The 19,973-nt window shown below is 44.4% G+C and overlaps 1 protein-coding gene across 1 annotated transcript in view; it reads right to left on the bottom strand.

The window, feature by feature from the left end:
- The window catches only part of Spg7 (Paraplegin), a 794,115-nt gene that overhangs the window by 87,472 nt on the left and 686,670 nt on the right, over positions 1-19,973 (bottom strand).

The raw sequence follows: 19,973 nt of genomic DNA, 5'->3' as shown, positions 1-19,973 counted from the left end.
CGTGTGGGTGACAAGATCCCGCCCACTTTCGGGGTAAGAGAGAGGGACAACTAAGCCAATAGATCAATTTGTTTATGCAAAAAAAGTCCGTGCGTGGGGAGGAGGGCAGGCTCCATCTGTAATGTCTGGGTAAGTATATATAAAACTTTATCATAAAAATGATATTTTTATGATAAAATAAAGTTTGTTCATACTTACCTGGCAGATATATATATAGCTGTATTCTCCGAAAGGGACCGACAAAAATTCAAAAACTTACGGCACACGCAGTTGGGCCAGGTGGTTAGTACCCATTCCCGCCGCTGGGAGGCGGGTATCAGGAACCATTCCCATTTTCTATTCAGATTTTCTAGAATCTAGAACTACTGTCTCCTGAGGGGAGGAGGGTGGGTACTATGATTATATATATCTGCCAGGTAAGTATGAACAAACTTTATTTTATCATAAAAATATCATTTTGTTCATGACACTTACCTGACAGATATATAGCCTATATAGCTGAATCCCACCATTGGAGGTGGGAAGAGACAGAATAGGATTTAGGAAACAAACATATGTAGGCGATTGACGCCTTGGTTCCTTACCTGTTAGCATTGCTGACTTCGTGATTACTGTCACCCAAGTCTGCTTCTGCCTTACTAGAGACTCCAGCGAGGTAGGGACCTATAAAGCTGGTGAAATCTAGATGATCTGTCAACGGGGGCGAGACCACAATGTGACTAGACCATATGACCTTACTGTGAGGGCAAGCGACAAACGAAACAACCACCTGACCAAGCCTAGTTACGTCATGAATAAATAACATAAACTAAGGACTGGGACGACCACCACTGGTGGAGACCCAACAACCATAAAAAACAACACACCTAATATATTTAAAAAACACACATAAACAAAATTAAAGGAGAGGATGAGAGTCGCTTTCTGACCCCAAGATCGTATTTGCGGAAACGTAAGGCCCCAGCGCACAGCAATTCTCATAGGACATCTTTAGTTCCGTAAGATAATGAGAAGCGAAGACAGAATTGCTTTCGCCAAAAGTGGCACCCAGAATGTCATTGAGAGACTGGTTTTTCTGGAAAGCCACTGAGGTAGCAATGGCTCTCACTTCGTGAGCCTTGACCTTCAAAGATCTCAAATCCTCGTCTAGCACACTGGAATGGGCGTCTATGATGGTGCTTCTTAAAAAGAACGCCAGGGCATTCTTCGAGAGAGGTATATCAGGCCTCTTAACCGAGCACCAAAGATTGTTAGAAGGATCTCTACAATCCTGGGTCCTCTGTAAGTAAAATTTCAGAGCCCTGACAGGGCATAGGGTTCTCTCCGGTTCTTGTCTAGTGATGTCCGTCAAGCCCTTAATTTCGAAGGACCTGGGCCAAGGGGAAGACGGGTTTTCATTCTTGGCAAGAAACATAGGGCTCAGAGAGCAGACTGCATCAGGGCCTCTAAAACCTATAATCTTGCTGATCGCTTGAAGTTCACTAACACTCTTTGCCGTCGCCAGAGCAGTTAGGAAAATAGCTTTCTTGGTTACGTCCTTGAAGGAAGCAGAATGCAAAGGTTCAAATCTCTTGGACATCAGGAATTTAAGAACCACATCTAAATTCCACGAAGGTAACTTAGGGGCGGCTACCTTAGACGTCTCAAAAGACCTTAGAAGATCATGAAGGTCTTTGTTGTCCGATAAGTCAAGGCCTCTATGCCTAAAGACCGCTGACAGCATACTTCTGTAGCCTTTGATGGTAGGAACTGCCAGCTTTAAATCATTCCTCAAATAAAAAAGGAAGTCTGCTATCTGGGACACAGAGGTTGTGGTAGAGGAAATTCCCTTAAGTTTGCACCACTTCCTAAAAATGACCCACTTTGACTGGTACACTGCGCTGGAGGAGGCTCTCCTGGCGTTGGCGATCGCGTTAGCCACTGGTTTAGAAAAACCTCTCGCTCTGAGCAACTTCTCGATAGTCTGAATGCAGTCAGACTCAGAGCGGGAAGGTTTTTGTGGTACCTCTCGAAGTGGGGTTGTTTGAGAAGATCTGTTCTCATAGGAAGCATTCTTGGAAAATCCACCAAGAGAGTCATGACCTCTGTGAACCATTCCGCTGAAGGCCAAAAGGGGGCGATTAATGTCATTCTCGCCCCTTCTGAAGCTACAAACTTCCTGATGACTTCCCCCAGAATCTTGAATGGGGGAAAGGCATACAGGTCTAGACCCTTCCAGTCCCAGAGAAAGGCATCTACTGCTAGGGCCCCCGGGTCAAGCACAGGAGAGCAGTAAAGAGGCAGCCTTGTGGTCCTTGAAGTTGCAAAGATGTCCACCAGGGGACGTCCCCAAAGCTTCTAAAGCTCCTGACACACTTCCGCGTTCAGAGTCCACTCTGTTGGAAGAAGCTGATGCTGCCGACTGAGAAGGTCCACGCGTACATTCTCGACCCCTGCTACGAAACGTGTGAGAATTGTCACCTGACGAGAATGTGCCCACAGCAGGATCTCTTTGGCAATCAAGAACAGGGACCAAGAATGAGTACCTCCCTGTTTCTTGAGGTACGCCAGGGCCGTGGTGTTGTCTGAGTTGACTTGAATCACACGGCCTGCAACTTGATCTTCGAAGAACTGAAGAGCTAAGAAAATCGCTTCCAGTTCTTTTAGGTTGATGTGCCAGGACACCTGTTCCCCTTTCCAGGTGCCTGACACCCCCCCCCCCAGTGTTGCTCCCCATCCCGACATGGACGCGTCGGAAAACAACACTAGGTCGGGGTTCTGAAGAGAGAGAGCGAGAGACCCCTTCTGCCAACTTTACGGGATCGAGCCACCACCGAAGATGGTCCTTGACAGAGAGAGAGAGATCCTGAGAGACTCCTCGAGATCCTCCTTGTTCTTCCAGTTGTCCGCAAGGAAAAACTGGAGGGGTCTGAGATGCAACCTCCCCAGGGAAACAAACTTCTCTAGTGATGAAATGGTCCCCAGCAGACTCATCCATTCCCTCACCGAGCATGTTTCTTTCCCCAGGAAGGCCGAAACTTTTACGAAGCAGTGCTGCTGACGTTCCTGGGATGGAAAGGCTCAAAAAACCACTGAATCCACCTGAATCCCCAGATAAAGAATGGACTGAGAGGGGATCAGATGTGATTTCTCTAAATTCACAAGAAGTCCCAGGGCCTTTGTCAGCTCCAAAGTTGAATGTAAGTCCTCCAGACACCTTTCTTCCGATGAGGCTCGAATGAGCCAGTCGTCCAGATAGAGCGAGATCCTTATGCCCGCAAGATGAAGCCACCGGGCAACGTTCCTCATCAGGACTGTGAACACCATAGGAGCTGTACTCAGTCTGAAACAGAGAGCTCTGAACTGGTACACTCGTCCCCCCAGGACAAATCTCAAATACTTTCTCGACCGAGGATGAATGGGGACATGAAAATAAGCGTCCTGGAGGTCCAGAGAGACCATCCAATCGCCTGGTCGCAGCGCATTGATAACAGACTGAGGCGTCTCCATTTTCAACTTTTCCTTGAAGACAAAATTGTTCAGTCTGCTGACGTCCAGGACTGGTCTCCACCCCCCTGACTGTTTTGGAACCAGGAAGAGACGATTGTAGAAACCTGGAGATTCCAAATCCAGGACTCGCTCTATGGCTCTCTTCTCGATCATTTCCTCCAGCAGATCTAAAAGGATCTGTTGCTTCTCCGTCTCAGAAAGCATCCAGGACACTTCCGCCGAAGAAAGGAGAGACCTCCTCGAAGCATCAACGAGACTCACAAAGTCGCCTTGAGAGGAAGAAGGGACCCTTGAGCCAATTTCCTCTCCCGTCTCATACCAAATTCCAGCTTTCCCGCACAATCTAGACGGGGGTAGAGCGAAGGAAGATTTCCCTTGAGACTTCCTATCTTCCATCCAAGAGTTGACTTTCTTGAGTGCTTTCCTAGTAGCAAGAGAAGTCTTCATTTGCAGGAAGCCGGGCGATTTCCTCACCTTCGAAGAAGCTAACTGCGAAGGGGGGGAAAGAGGAGCAGAAGGCAGAAATTTATCTGGAAAAAGCTCCTTCAGCATATTAGCCAAAACCTGGTAGTCGGAGAAAGACGACAAAGGGGGCTGCTCCTGCTCTGCAGAGTCCGACTCCTGAGACACACCTCCCTCTTCGACGGGAGCAACAGGAGAGTCTTCCGGGGCTTGAGGAAGACTAAGACCTTTGGGTCCAATTCGGCCAAGAGACCTCTTCTCGTGGGAAGAAGCAGAATAAAAGTCTGGAGCAACTCGCACCGAAGGGTCCTGCCGAGCGTCCTGACGAGCGTCCTGCCTCACAAGCTGCCGAGCGTCCTGACGAGCGTCCTGCCTCACAAGCTGCCGAGCGTCCTGACGAGCGTCCTGCCTCACAAGCTGCCAAGCGTCCTGACGAGCGTCGTGCAGAGAGTCTAGACGGGAAGGAAGAGAAGCGTCCTGGTGAGTGTCCTGCCGAACGTCTAGACAAGCGCGATGAGAAGCAAGAGGAGTGTCAAGAAGAGCGTCTTGGTGCGAACTCTTACTAGTGGCTAGCCGAGCTGCAAGAGGGGCGTCCTGATCAGCCAGCGAGAAGTCAGGAACAGCAGTCTGAGGAGCGTCACGACGAGGCAAGGAAAGCCGATGATCCGACAAACGATGAGGACGACTACGAGAACCCACAGGAGAGAGAGACGAACGAAGAGCAGGAGAGGGAGACCTCTTAGAACTCTTAACTGGCAGCGTCAAATCCTTACGGCGCCTACGAGGCTCCGTCTCCTTAGCAGCGAGAAGGGAAGCTAACTGCCGCTGCATATCCTGGAGAAGACGCTTCGATGGAGAGGAATCCCTCTCAGGAGAAGGGCTGCTCTTATGAGAAGAAGAGGGGGAAGGAGACGTCCTCCTCCTTCTACCAAGGGCGACGACAGCTCTCTTCTTGGGGCGGCTGGGACGTTCAAAAACGTCCTCCTCAGAAGAAGTCCTGGTCCTCTTCTGCGGCGGCAAGTCGCGCAACCAGTCGGGGGAAGACTCTAAAGCACGAGAAAGAGGAGAAGAAGCGTCCTCCTCAACGAAGCTCCTCTTGAACGAACGAGAGTCCAACCGAGAACGCGACCCCTTGTGTGGAGAGGGCGCCTCAGAGGACAAGAAGCAGTCTTTAAGGACCCGTGCGCGAGCACGATCCTTGGCAGCCTGGGAAACGTCAACAAGGCCTGCCGAAGGGGCGCCAGATCGGTGGGGGGTCCCCGTAACCCTCTTGCGGCTTTCGACATGCCCATTCCCTAAGTCCTGGGAGTTCGGCAGAGGTCCAGGCCTAGAGGCATTATAGGGCCGATCTGACGCCGCCTCCACAACACTGGGGGGATCACTGCACTTCACTGCATTTTCAATAGCCAACACCTTAGACTCCAAAGTACGAATGGAGCTCAAAATCTGCGCAAGAGCATTACCTTCCACAGACGCAATCACAGGGTTCGAAGGCGACTCTACAGGGAAAGGTGAAGTGAAGCATTGGTAGGATTAACAGGAGATACATTAATACCCTGACTCCCACCAACTGACACACTCCTGGAGGAGGACCTCCTTACACAGTCACGCTCTAACTTGCGTACGTAAGAATCGTAAGCCTTCCAATCAGAAACAGGCAACGATTCACACTCCTTGCAGCGATCATCCAACAGACAGACATGCCCCCTACATCCCATGCATACTGTGTGAGGGTCTACCGAAGCTTTCGGTAGCCTCACCTTACACTCCTTCACAACACACACCTGAAACTAGCAGAACTAGAACCAGACATCTTGTTCAAGAAATAGCCAAAACCAAAATCAAATCAGTCCACAGAAACGTATGCCTATCCACAAATCCAAAGTCAAAAACCAAAAGACAATCAGAATACTCAGTGGAAAAGTTTCCGAAATCCAACGGCGGAGGTATTGACAACAGGTGTTGACAATACCGGCGACAGAGAAAATCTGAATAGAAAATGGGAATGGTTCCTGATACCCGCCTCCCAGCGGCGGAATGGGTACTAACCACCTGGCCCAACTGCGTGTGCCGTAAGTTTTGAATTTCTGTCAGTCCTTTCGGAGAATACAGCTATATATATATCTGTCAGGTAAGTGTCATGAACAAAATATCATTTTTACATAAACTTACCCAGTAATTACTTAGCTGATTCCACATTGAAAGGTGGTGGGGAATCGTGGACAGTAAAATAACAATCTACATATGAAAAATTAATGACCTAAATAGGCTAACACTGAGACAATGTTTGTTGTTTCCTTACCTGGTGAGAGAGCTGCGCAGATAATTACTGCCTCTGGTTGGCGCTCATCTCGACCTGTAGAGACGTGACGGTATAGTCAGAGCCTTCTCTATGGAAGTGGGATATTCTGGAGTGAAGCAGTGCTCCAAAGGCTAACAGAACATACAGCAGTAACTTTACGACAAAGGAGAATACCAAAGGTCAACAAAGTTCATATCATTGCCCCTGCCCAGGGCACAGTACCAAAAAACAACAAAAAACCAGCAAAAGAATCACCTACACCATAAAAATTACCATGACCACTACCCAACACTAAAAAAATGGTGTGCACTCCACTGTTGTACCCTCCAGGCTTCCCTAGAACTCGACACCATGAACATGGCGGAGAGCTAAATACATAGGAAGGGATACTTCCCACACCACTTCCTCACCCATCACTATGCCAGCCACAGACATTGGTACTAGGGTACTGCAGTTTTTGTAAACAGTTTCCACATCCCGCAGATAGTGCATTGCACACACCGACTTGCTTCTCCAATACGCTGCTTGAAGAATGGAGGATAAGGAGAGATTGTGCTTGAAAGCTACTGATGTAGTGACTGCCCTAACATAATGAGCTTTAACTTTCATCACTTTCCAGTCATTTTCCTCCACTTGGGTGTGAGATTCAATAATAAGATCCTTCAAAATGAAGGAAATGGCATTCTTAGATAAAGGTCTAGAGGGATTTTTGACTGAGCACCACCAATTAGAAAACTGCCCTCTAATTTTCTCAGTTCGGTGCAGGTAGTATCTGAGGGCTTTCACCAGGCAAAACACTCTTTCCTCCTCTTCTGTGCCTAAAATATCAGATAGGCTCTTAGTGGTGAAACAACGAGGCCAAGGATGTGAAGGGTTCTCATTCTTCACCAAAAAACTTAATAATAATAATAATAATAATAATAATAATAATAATAATAATAATGATAATAATAATAATAATAATAATAATAATAATAATAATAATAATAATACAGGTATTCTTCATTGCAGCTCAGGGCCATATACAGTACATAGAATATACAAATACAATACACACAATCTAGATACATAAGATAACATGATAAAAATAATAATCGGCAACATCCACACCTTTGTTGAAGAAGTAGAAAAATAGAATTTATAATAATGGTAATGACAGTAATTATATGGAGGATAATAGTAAAAAAAATATTAAAAACAATAACAATTAAAAGTGCAGATTGCAGACAATTAATTTCCAGCTAGGGACCTCAGGTGGTTACATAAGTCAGGTCCAGAAGGCTAAATACGAGAATTGAAAATTGCAAAACTCTACAGTGATATTATTCACAGTAGTAATAAAAAAGGAAACGTAGAAATAATAATAATAATAATAATAATAATAATAATAATAATAATAATAATACTATTGAAAGAAATCACTGCATCAGTTGTATTGATCTTGTCTTCTCCATTTTCCTTATAACAGTTTTCTTGCTGTTACTACAACTGGCGAGTAACGCGCCAATGTGATTCATCAGGGGGAGTTAAACTTCCAGTGAGTCCGATTAATTCTATTAAGAGTAAGTCAAATTTGGTGGGCACATCCCGTAGGGTTTTTTTACACATGTAGAGGAAAAAATGTATCGAATTTGGATACAGGTAAAAATCTTGAAGTGGCCAACATTTCTCCCGGATTCTTCCAAGTATGATCATGGCAGTGGGTCAGAGTAGACTGGTGGTGCTAGAGGAATCTACTCTATAAATAGTCGTAGGTCAGCAGGGAGTCTTCTCATGCTGATTTGTCATTGGTTGGTGGAGCATAGCAGCTTCCTATTGGCTGGAGAAAGTTTCTCTCAAGTCGTTTCTCGGCACTGTCGCAGCCTAGCAGACCGTCGAGGCAGGGGCATGATGTCACTTGGTGGTGCGTGACATTGCGTGGCGTCATGGCCGCTCGAATTTTCATTGGCTACTGGGTTGCTCGCCTCATTAGAAATTTGTTGCGCAGCATCACGGCGGCTCGAATTTTCACTGGCTGCTGGGTTGTTTGTATCATCAGGTATTCTCAGGCCGGGGGTGTCGTTTGGTCCGGTATTACTGTTGTGTCCTGATATACTTCTTCTCAAGCTGGTGGGGAGGAAAAGTACTTCCTGCATTGTGTTGAGTGAGGGCTTCTCTTGTTGAATAAGGAGCGCCTCTAGCAGTAGTAGACGTCACTGGTCAGGGGCCCTCCTTATTATCCTGGTATTTTTAATAATATCGTCGTGGGAGATAGCTTCCTGGTGTGCGGTCCTGGTGTGGTTCCTAATAGCTCCTTCCTGTGCATGGCATGAAAGTTCTCTCGGACAGCTTCATGGTCTTCATTCCAATGTAAGAGCCGGAGCATCCATGGGCGGGGCATGAAAACTGATAGACTACATTCGTCTGCTTCAAGGGATCTCTTGCTGGCGGGGTTGGATTGTTCTTCATGATTAGGTCCCTGGTACGTCAATTTTGGCAATAGATGACAAGTTCGGGTTCTTTGTCGGCTTCAGTGGGGGTCACGTTCTCCACTATAATTTTCTTTAGTGTGTTTTCATCCTTGCGGTAGCACTAACATGAGTGCATTTTTGCCTTATAGTACAACTGGACTTTCTCATGGGGATGTGGCTGTGGTCTCTCATTCTCGTTGCACCATCGATCCAGCGCTTTGGAAACTTCCTTATTAATTTGTTGGTTTGAGTACCCGTTATTCACGAGCATATGGGAGACATGGTCAAGCTCATGGTGAGTGTCCTGCCATGATGAACAGTGGGTGAGGGCCCTCCTAATGTAGGCCCTGACCTTGGTGTTCTTGAACCTTACAGGGCACTCGCTGTTGCCATTCAGGCACAGGCCTAAGTTCGTCTATTTCGTGTAGACTGAAGTTTTTAGGCCATAGTCAGTTTTGGAGGCAAGGATGTCAAGAAAGGGAAGCTGGCCGTTGCTGCCAAGTTCAACAGTGTAATTCAGTGAACTGCACTGTTGGAACATACACCGAACAGCGTCAACCTCATCCTTGTCATCTGCTTGTACAAAAATGTTGTCAATATATCTTGCGTATTTTCGGGGTCTTCTTATATGTGAGAAGACTCTCTCCTCCACCGTACCCAGGGACCGGTACTATCGCCTCCTTGGACATAGAATCTCTTTTTATGAACGTTCCAGTTGACGAAACCATCGATATCATCATGGAACGCGTCTACAGAGGCTCTTCCACACCCCAGCTAAACATCCCAGAAGTATCCTTAAGGGCCCTCCTTGAGATATGTACAAAGAAGGCCCCCTTCTCCACCCACAGAGGCCAGATGTTCTGACAGAAGGATGGTGTCGCGATGGGTTCCCCTCTCGGTGTCCTCTTCGCGAACTTCTATATGGGCAAAACAGAGGCTATTGATTGTTGTTTCGCTGATAGTGCATCTGATCGGGAGTGAGTTCAGTTTGACTTTCAGGGCATTTGTGTACGCGTTGAACAGGTATGGAGAGAGAATGCCCCCTTGCCAGAGCCGGTTTAGGGAGCTGAAGGTGTACAACAATACGTTACCCCATTTGACACAGAATTAGAAAGGAACAGACTGTCTCTCCATTCAAAAAGCCGATCCTTCTGTCGACTGCTTGAATTTCACTTACTCTCTTTGCAGTGGCCAGCGCTTCTAGAAAAATAGTCTTCTTAGTTAAATCCCTCAGGGAGGAAGAGCGCATGGGTTCGAAGCGCTCACTTGATAACCACTCAAGTACCACATCTACATTCCAAGTGAAATTCTCTTCTTTTCTAGATCTGGTGGTGCCGAATGACTTGATTAGGTCTGAAATATCCTGATTAGAAGAAATGTCAAGGCCTCTGTGACAGAAAACAGAGCTGAGCATTGCTCTGTAGCCTTTTATGGTGGAAGAAGACCTTCCTAAAGAAGACCTCAAGCAAAGAAAATCCACTATTTGAAGGATAGACGTCTGAGAGGATGAAACTCCATTTCTTCTGCACCAGGTCCTAAAAAAATTCCACTTTGCCTGGTAGAGCTTGTTGAATGAGGCAGTCTACATTTGGCAATGGCCTCCACTGCCGATCACGAAAAACCTTTCGCTCGGACAAGTCTACTGATAGTCGAAAGCCTGTCAGGGCAAGAGTGGACAGGCCTTGGTGGAAAATCCTGCAGGAAGGAGCCTTGGAAAGTATATGAGGAAATCCAGAAGGTCTGAGAACCATTCCTTCTGTGGCCAAAAGGGGGCCACCAGAGTCATCTTTACATTGCTGTGAAAGTGGAACTTCTTGAGAACTTCCCTTATCATTCCAAAGGGTGGAAAAGCATAAAGATCCAGATTTGACCAATCTTGTATCATTGCATCTGTTGCCCATGCGAGAGGGTCCAGAACAGGGGTAGATGGTGATTCCGAGAAGTTGCAAATAAGTCTAGGGTCGGTTGTCCCCATAATCTCCAAAGGTTAGAGCAAACCCGACTGTCTAACGTTCATTCCGTCGGAAGGACTTGATTCCTGCAGCTTAGTTTGTCCGCCAGGACACTGCATTTGTCTTGGATAAACCTTGTGACTAATTGGGTTTGGTTCTGGTCTGCCCAGCACAACAGATCTCTTGCTATCTCGCACAGGGAGAATGAGTGTGTTCCCCCTTGATGTATTATGTAGGCCAAGGCTGTGGTGTTTTCTGCATGTACTGTGATTGTCTTGTTGTAGACTTACGTTGCAAAACAACTGAGACCCAGGTGAACCGCTTTCAATTCTTGTAGGTTGATGTGAAGCTGTTTCTCCTTCAGGGACCAAATTCCCAAGATTTCTCAGTTCCTGAGGAGCGCTCCCCAAGCCAGATCCAACAAGTCATAGAAGTCTAGGTCAGGGCTCACTGGGAGAAGAGATTTCACCTCAGTCAATCTTTCTTCTGACTTCCACCAACACAGGTCCTCCTTTATCTCTGCTGTGATAGGAAAGGAGTGAAGATCTTGATGTACCTTCCGATCCCAGCAGGCTCTCAGGTAAAACTGTAGTGGCCTCATGTGCAGTCTCCCCTAAAAGACTCATCCACTGAGTTGCTGTGCAAGAATGAAGGGTGAGAAACAGGTTCACCTTCCTTAAACAGTCCTCCACTCTTTTGGGGGACAGCGAAGCCCGAAAACTCAGAGAATCTATCAGAATCCCCAGATAGAGAATTCTCTGAGTGGGAATTAGTTGAGATTTCTGGAGACTCAATAAAAGTCCTAAATCTTGAGTCATGCAAATCATCTTCTGTAAGTCCTCCATGCACTGGTCCTTCATGGGAGAGCGAAGTAGCCAGCCGTCTAAATAAAGCAAGATCTTTACCTCCGCTAGTTGAAGCCAACCCACCAGGGGTGCAAGCACCCTTGTAAAAACTTGTGGGGCAGTCAAGAGGCCGAAACAAAGAGCTCTGAACTGATAAACTTGGTTCCTGAAGACAAACCTGAGGTATTTTCTGGAATCCTCGTGAATAGGGATATGAAAATATGCGTCCTGCATGTCTAGGGAGATCATCCAATACCCCTGACAGATGGGAGCAAGAACCGACTGTGTTGTCTCCATATTGAATTTTGTCTTCTCTGTGAAGGCATTCAAAGCACTCACGTTGAGCACCCGTCTCCGCCCCCCCTGAAGACTTGGGCACTACGAAGAGTTGATTGTAAAACCCCTTCAACTTAGAGTTTTTGACTAATTCTATGGCCTTCTTACTGATGAGAGAGGAAACTTCCTCTGAGGGGGCCAAAATCCTCTCAGATCCTTTGGAGGAAGCCGCCAAGGCAATGGGAGTGTTGGTCAAGGGAGGCCTCTCCCTGAAGGGGATAGAATAACCCTCCTTGAGTACTTTGACTACCCACTGGTCTGCCCCTCTTGAACTCCATCTCTCCCAGAAGAGAAGGAGCCTTGCACCCATTGGGGCATGGAGGACTGAGGTCTCACTTGCGGGCTGAAGGTTTAGTTGATGACTTCTTGATGGCTCAGGATGTGAACCCTGTTGGTGTTCAGTTTATTTTAGTCCAACTTGAGTATGTTTTTCATTTTCTTTGTGAGCCTAGTGTTGCCATAAATGCTAGATGTTGTAATGAATGTTGATGATGCAAAATTGCATTTTTATTTCTGCCTAATTTGTAGGTTTGTAATGTTTTTGTCGAGTTTCTTTAAAAGAGTAGTGACATTAATTTGTGTATTATCTTTTTCAAAAGTGTTTGGCTGTATCGTGTTGATAGTCCACTGTTTGTTATGGGTGCCTGACAGATTGTTGGAACTCCAAAAAGCCTAGCAAGTCCATGCTTCATTCTTGGCTTATTCTGTTGTCATGTAAGCCTTGTACATTTTTACAGTGAATAAAAGCTAACTGATTATGAAGATATCATCTTTGCTTCCAAACTAACCAAGTTTTAACAAAGGTTATGGGCCCTGTTTCAAGTGAAGATGAGAAGACAGTTAGCAGTGTACAGTAACGGTAAGCTAGGCTATGAACAGTAATCGTTTGTTTGGGCGGCTGTGATTTGACGGAGTACCAAGGCTAGTGATAGGCTGGATTAATGCAGAGCCTTATTAGCAGGGACAGAGTTGTATGCCACAAAGAATCGTTGGTGGATTACTGTCATTTTTGGTGTGCTGTCGTCATCTGTGGATGTCAGTGGAGTCCTGTCATCATCGACTGTCGTCGTTGTTGGATTACTGTCATTTTGGTGAGTTGTCAAGAGAAGATACCCAGCCATGGAGCCCGGTAAGATTACCTTAGTACCGTTAAATGAGAAGAATTATGCTACGTGGAAAGTGCAGGTAAAAATGTATTTGGTAAAAGATGATTTGTTCAGAATTGTGGAAAGGACAGAAGAAGCTCCTGCAATAGATGCTGCAGCAGCTCTTCGGAAGTTTGAGTTAAGAAAAGACAGAGCTTTAGCTACAATTGTGTTAGCGGTAGAGCCTAGACTTCTTTACTTAATAGATGATCCTAAAGATCCAAAAGTGGTATGGCAGAAACTGCAGGATACATTTCAGAAAAAGTCATGGGCCAATAAATTCAGGTTAAAAAGAAAATTATACAGTCTGAAGCTGAAGCCTGGTGATGATTTACAAGGACATCTTAAAACTTTTGCAGAAATTTTTGAAGAATTAGCAGTTATTGGTGATCCAATAGAAGATGAAGACAGAGTAATAAATTTATTAGCTTCACTTCCTGATGATTATTCAACTTTAGTTACAGCTCTGGAAGCTATGGAAAACGTTCCTTCATGGGAATCGGTCACTGAAAGGTTGCTGCATGAAGAATATAGAATTAAAGGTGAAAGGCTTAAGCCTATGCAGGAAAGAGAAATTAAGTCTTTGCTTGCTAAACAGAAAAAGAGTGTTAAGTGTTTTGAATGCAACAAGACAGGTCATGTAAAGAAAAATGGTTATATTTTTATTGAAAAGTGGAAGAAAAGGAAAGAGAATAATGAAAAGAGTCAGGGTCATAAGGTTAAACAAAGCCTAGTTGCCAAAGGGCAAGGTAGTGATGATGAGGTTACTTTATTTGTAAGTGCTTTATGTACTAGTGACACACGTGATGACTCCTGGGTACTTGATTCAGGTGCTACTCAGCATATGTGTAATAATAAGTCTTTCTTTTCTAATTTTGTAAATCTAAGAACACTTGTTAAAGTTGAAGTGGGTGATGGGAGACCACTTACAGCTGTTGGTGAAGGCTCTGTGTCTTTGCAAGTTAATTTGCCTAACAATGAGGTAGAAAACTCTATACTTGAAAAAGTTTTGTATGTGCCAGATTTAGCTCATAGCTTGATTTCTATTTCTCAGGTTACAGTAGGAGGTAAGGTGACACAATTTTATGAACATTCATGCAAGATTTTCAGTAAGAAAAATAAGTTGCTAGCTGTGGGGAAAAAGTTAGGAAAATTATATATGCTTGATTGTTTCCAAAAGGCAGCTGCTCATTGTTCAAATGTATATTCAGATGAAATCTTGTGGCATAGATGATTTTGTCATCTTGGAAGTAATGTGAGAAAGTTGATTTCCAAAAATGTGGTTAGTGGCATTGATTGCAAAATTACAAATGACTCATATGTCTGTGAAAATTGTTCCAATGGTAAAATTCATAGATCCTCATTTCCTGCTGGAGAGGTTAGAAAAGAATATAACGTTTTAGATTTAATTCACAGAGATGTCTGTGGTAAGATGAACCCAGGTTCTTTGGGTGGTGGAAATTATTTTGTTACTTTTATAGATGATGCCTCAGGGTATGTTTGGGTGTATATTGTGAAGAGTAAAGGGGATGTTTTTAGTATTTTTAAGAGTTGGAAAACTCTTGTTGAAAACCAGTATGAGAAGAAAATTAAGATTTTGCACACAGACAATGGTGGACAGTATATATACATCTGTTGAGTTTGAAGGATATCTGCAAGATGAAGGTATTTGTCATGAAAAGACAATTCCCAAGACACCTGAACAAAATGGGGTTGTAGAACGCATGAACAGAACTCATGTGGAGGCTGAGAGAGCCATGTTATCTGATGCAAGGTTGCCGAAGACCTTTTGGGCTGAAGCTGTGTCAACTGCAGCATATGTGCGTAATAGAAGTCCTAATTCTGTCTTGAAAGACAAGACACCATATGAAGCACTGAATGGACAGAAGCCTAATGTAAAATGTTCCCATACCTTTGGCTGCATATCTCATGTCCATATTCCAAAGGATGAAAGACAGAAATTAGATTCTAAGTCAAGGAAGTGCATTTTGCTTGGTTATGGTTCTACAACCAAAGGCTATCGTCTTTACAACCTTGACACAAAAAGGATTTTTCAGAGCAGAGATGTTATTTTTGATGGATCTAAGTGTGATTTTTGAGGAGTCACCATGTAGTCCAAAGTACATTGAATTTCAAGCATCACCTGAGAGTGATACTGATGAGTCTGCTGATCCAGAAATAAATGTTTGACATTCAGCTAGAGAAAGGAAACCTCCTGTCACATTAGGAGAATGGGTTAATTCATGTATAGGGGAACTGGATGAACCTTCAACAGTTGAAGAAGCTCTTTGCGGTCCAGAAGCTGAAAAATGGAGAAGAGCTATGCAAAATGAGATGGACTCTATCTACGAGAATAATGTGTGGTCCTTAGTTGAATCTCCATTAGAACGTAACCCATTAATTGTAAATGGATCTTTAAGAAGAAAGTAGATGCAGATGGAACTGTGTGCTCTTACAAGGCCAGATTAGTGGCACAAGGTTTTTCTCAGAAAATTGGGATTGACTATGATGAAACATTTAGTCCAGTGGTAAGGTTTGAGTCTGTCTGTTCATTGTTGGCTCTGGCAGCTCGGCATAACCATCATGTTCACCAGATGGATGTGTCATCGGCATTTTTGAATGGCAAACTTTCAGAAAAATTGTGTATGACTCAACCTGAGGGTTTTATTGAAAAAGGGAAGGAAAATTTTGTCTGTAAATTAGATAAGGCAATCTATGGTCTTAAGCAGGCTCCAAAATGTTGGAATTCATCATTGGATGCTTACCTAAAATCACTGAAATTTCAAGTCAAGTAGTGATTCCTGTATTTATACTAGTTTTTCTGATAATGTATTATGTATTCTAAACAGAATTCATGTTCTTGTGTTGGGTACTCAGATGCAGATTGGGCTGGAGATAAAAATGATTGCAAATCTACATCAGGATATTGTTTCTCACTTAGCAGTGGCTTAATATCATGGCGTACAAATAAACAGTCATGTGTTGCATTGTCAACTGCTGAGGCAGATTATGTTGCTCTGTCTAGTGCTGCTCAAGAGGCAGTTGGGCTAAAGTCACTTTTTAATGAATTACATTTTGGTAATAGAGGTCCTGTGTTAATATATGAAGATAATCAGTCTGCAATATGCCTTGCTAAGAATCCCAAGGACCACCCTAAGACTAAGCATATAAGTATAAAATATCATTATGCTCGTGATCTGGTTGCTTCTGATCAAATTGAAGTACAGTACTGTCTTACCTCTGACATGTTAGCTGATATTTTCACAAAAGGTTTGCCTACAGAAAGATTTGTTCGACTCAGTCAATGTTGAGTGTGCGTTAGTTTTGAAAAACACGCTCAATGTGAGAAGGAGTGTTGGTGTTCAGTTTATTTTAGTCCACCTTGAGTACGTTTTTCATTTTCTTTGTGAGCCTAGTGTTGTCATAAATGCTAGATGTTGTAATGAATGTTGATGTTGCAAAGTTGCATTTTCCTTTATGCCTAATTTGTAGGTCTGTAATGTTTTTGTTGAGTTTCTTTAAAAAGAGTAGTGACATTCATTTGTGTATTATCTTTTTCAAAAGTGTTTGACTGTATCGTGTTGATAGTCCACTGTTTGTTATGGGTGCCTGACAGATTGTTGGAACTCCAAAAAGCCTAGCAAGTCCATGCTTCATTCTTGGCTTATTCTGTTGTCATGTAAACCTTGTACATTTTTACAGTGAATAAAAGCCAACTGATTATCAAGATATCATCTTTGCTTCCAAACCAACCAAGTTTTACCAAAACTAACTGATCCTCTGGGCCTAGATTGAGATCTCTGCCTGTTCCCCCGAAAGGGCCTAGACAGCAAAGGAGAAGTCCTGGTGGGTACTGTGGACCCATCTCTCTGTCACTTCTTCGACTGTGTCAGAAGATCCTAGGTAGACTTCTTCTGCAGGCTAGAAACAATCTCACTAACGGCTGTCTGTGGGAAAAGATGATGCTTGCCCAGCACAAAAAATAAAAGCGCTGACTTCTGGGACGAAGTAACACCTTTAGATATAAAGGAAACCCAAAGTTCCCTCTTCTTAAGCACGCCCATTGCATATAGTGAAGCAATCTCCTGCGAACTGTCTCTGACTACTTCGTCAGCACAGGGGAGAAAGCCCAGAAGTTCCTGAGAGCAATCAGGCGGAAGCAATGGCTCTTGAACTTTCCTGGCAAGAGTGCTGAAACACCAGTACATGAAACTTAAAACTTCAAAAGTCATAAAAAGACTTTTTAGGAGGTGGTCCATCTCTTGTGCTGAAAATACCTTCACTGACTGTAGCGCTGATCTATGGCCTGCGTCACTGAGACCAGAGAAGTCCCCCTGGGAGGAGGCAGCCACTCCCAGGGAAGGAGCTTCCCCAGTAGCATAAAATATGCAGCGAGACCTAGAAAGACGAGCAGGAGGGACACCAACTTTAAAGCAGGCCTTCCCCTGCTCCCTCTTCTCGGAAAGCCAGTTCTCCACTTCACTACGGGCCTTCTTGGATGAGGACAAGAGAACTATCTTGGGTAGTAAAGCAGTGTCCAGAGGCTGACTACCCATCATAAAAGAAGAAGCTGGGGATGAAGGAGTCACAGGTGAGAAGAAATGAGAAATTCTGGAGTAAAAACTTCAGAAGTGACACGTAAGGAGTCGTTGGAGAATCTTGATCAAAATCCTCTTCTTCAGACGAAACAGGAGACAAGGGAGCACCCGATGGAGGTGCCTTAGCAGTGGATGGTCCATGAAGAAGATGCAGAATGTTATCCAACTTGCATTGAAGAGAAGCTAAAGCTGGATCCAAAATTGAAGCAGACTGACAATTTGTCACTGAACTGGACGAAGCTGGCAATTGAGGCTTAGAAGCTGACGTCAAAATACGATACTGGTTGGTTCCCCTGAGGCACTGGCAGCAGGAAGAGGAGAAGATGCACTACAATGTGTCAGAACTCTAGAGCAAGCGGATGCTTCAGGGAAATCGGGCGCTACAGGCAGCTCGGGCAATTCAGGAAGTTTGGGCACTTCAGGAAGCTTAGCTGATTCAGGGCGTTTAGTCGAAGGTAGGTGTTCAGGTAATATATGGCGCTCAGCCGCTACTGGGCACTCATTGTACGAAAAACGTTCATCAAGCACAGGGCACTTGGCCGAATCTGGGCGCTTTGACGAAGAACTTCGTTGTACACTAGAAGCGGGCCACTTGGAGTCAGAAAGAAGATGCTTCTTAGACAAAGAGGAGTGACTAAATACTCGTTCTTGGCTTCTGGGAGAGGAGAAGCGTTCAGGGCTGTCCCACTTACTACATGAGGGTTGAGGACTATGGGAGAGGCTCCCTCAACCTATTGCTGGGAAGTCGAGAAACTAGATCCTTGGAAGAAGAATGCATCTTCAAGGGACGTGACTTGTCAGGAAAAAGCCACTGGCGCCTACGGTACAGCAAAGAATCTCTGAAACTAGACGAGAGCTGATGCACATCCGAGATGCCTTTCCATCAACTGTCTCTTGACGCAACCTGAAATGCAACAGGCTGGTCTGAGGGGGCAACTGCTTGTGGGCAGACCCCACTGACCTCCCTTAGGCTAACAGTATGCACCCTCCCTGGTTCAGGGGAGTACGGCAGTGACCGATGCCTAGGAGAATCAGCGGGATGAACAGCCAAGTATGGCAGTGACCGATGCCTAGGAGAATCAGCAGGATGAACAGCCACCTCCTCCACTAACACTTCTTTCACTTTTCTTATCGAACTTATCCGTAAGGACACGCACTGATGCCCCTAATTGGGCCACTATACCTACCACCATATTAATTCTCTGTTCAAATTTATTTTCCAAGCTGGCAAAATGATCGAGCTCGGAAGTGTGAAATTCAGGAGCAGGAGTAGGTGGTCTAGGAGTATGTACTGATGCAGGGGAAACAGGAACAATAGGAGGAGATACAGCAGGAAAAACTACATCATTAGATTTAGGAGTCATCTGACTAGCTAATTTTTCACTGGCTATAGCAGCTGCCTTCCCCTTACGATCTCTCTCTAATTTATTTAAATGAGAAGTCAAGGTCTTCCATTTACGTTTGTCCCAACTCCTACATTTGTCACATGTCAAATCAATGGTACAAACTTGCCCTCTGCAATTTGCACACAGGTACTAACTAGCTAAAAAGTCACAATCAGTAACAAATATCCAATAAAGAAAAAACAATGCCAAAAGGCTACCATACAAAGAGTACTTCACCAGATGGTAAGAAACAACAATTGTCAAAACCCAGCTGCTTAGTCAACGCAGTGTGTGGATGATACAAGCAGCAGAAACAAATTTATCTATTGGCTTAGTTGTTCCTCTCTCTTACCCCGAAAGTAGGCGGGGTCTTGTTACCTACACAAAACAAAAGAATCGCTACCACGAATCTCAAAATTTAAGCTGTCATTCAAGTAGAAACTCTTAACTAAGTAATTACTGGGTAAGTTACTTATATAAAACTTTATTTTATTATAAAAATGTCATTTTTATTTAAGTAACTTACCCAGCAATTACATTGCTGGATCCCACATTGATGGAAATATTGTACCCAAAATATTAAAGTCATTATGAATATATTCATGATGTTCGTATCGATAAACGCTTGTTGTTTCTTATCTGGTGAGAGAGGTACTGCAGGAAGGTACTGCCTCTGGTTGGAGCTCATCTCAACCTGTAGTGGTGTGGCGGTATAGCCTAGGGACACCTCTACTGACACAGGGACTTTTGAGTGAAGGAGTATTCTGCTAGCTGCGAAAGTGTTACTCAAGCTGTGTATTAAATAGGAACTTCCAACGCCATACAAAGCTGAAAAACTTGCCCTAATCCAGGGCGAATTACCAAGAACCAAGAAAAACCCAACCATAATGCCTTGTCACCTTACATCGACGAACTAAAAAGGATACCATCACCCAATTAAAAAACTGGCAGGTAACTTGGGTATACCATATCTTCCAGACATAAATACATTCAGTTGAAAGAATTGCCT

Source organism: Macrobrachium rosenbergii, chromosome 41, assembly GCF_040412425.1.
Source record: "Macrobrachium rosenbergii isolate ZJJX-2024 chromosome 41, ASM4041242v1, whole genome shotgun sequence".
In the NCBI taxonomy this organism is placed as follows: Eukaryota; Metazoa; Arthropoda; class Malacostraca; order Decapoda; family Palaemonidae; genus Macrobrachium; species Macrobrachium rosenbergii.
Note: the sequence above shows the minus strand (reverse complement) of the source record. Positions and strands in the feature narration are given on the sequence as shown.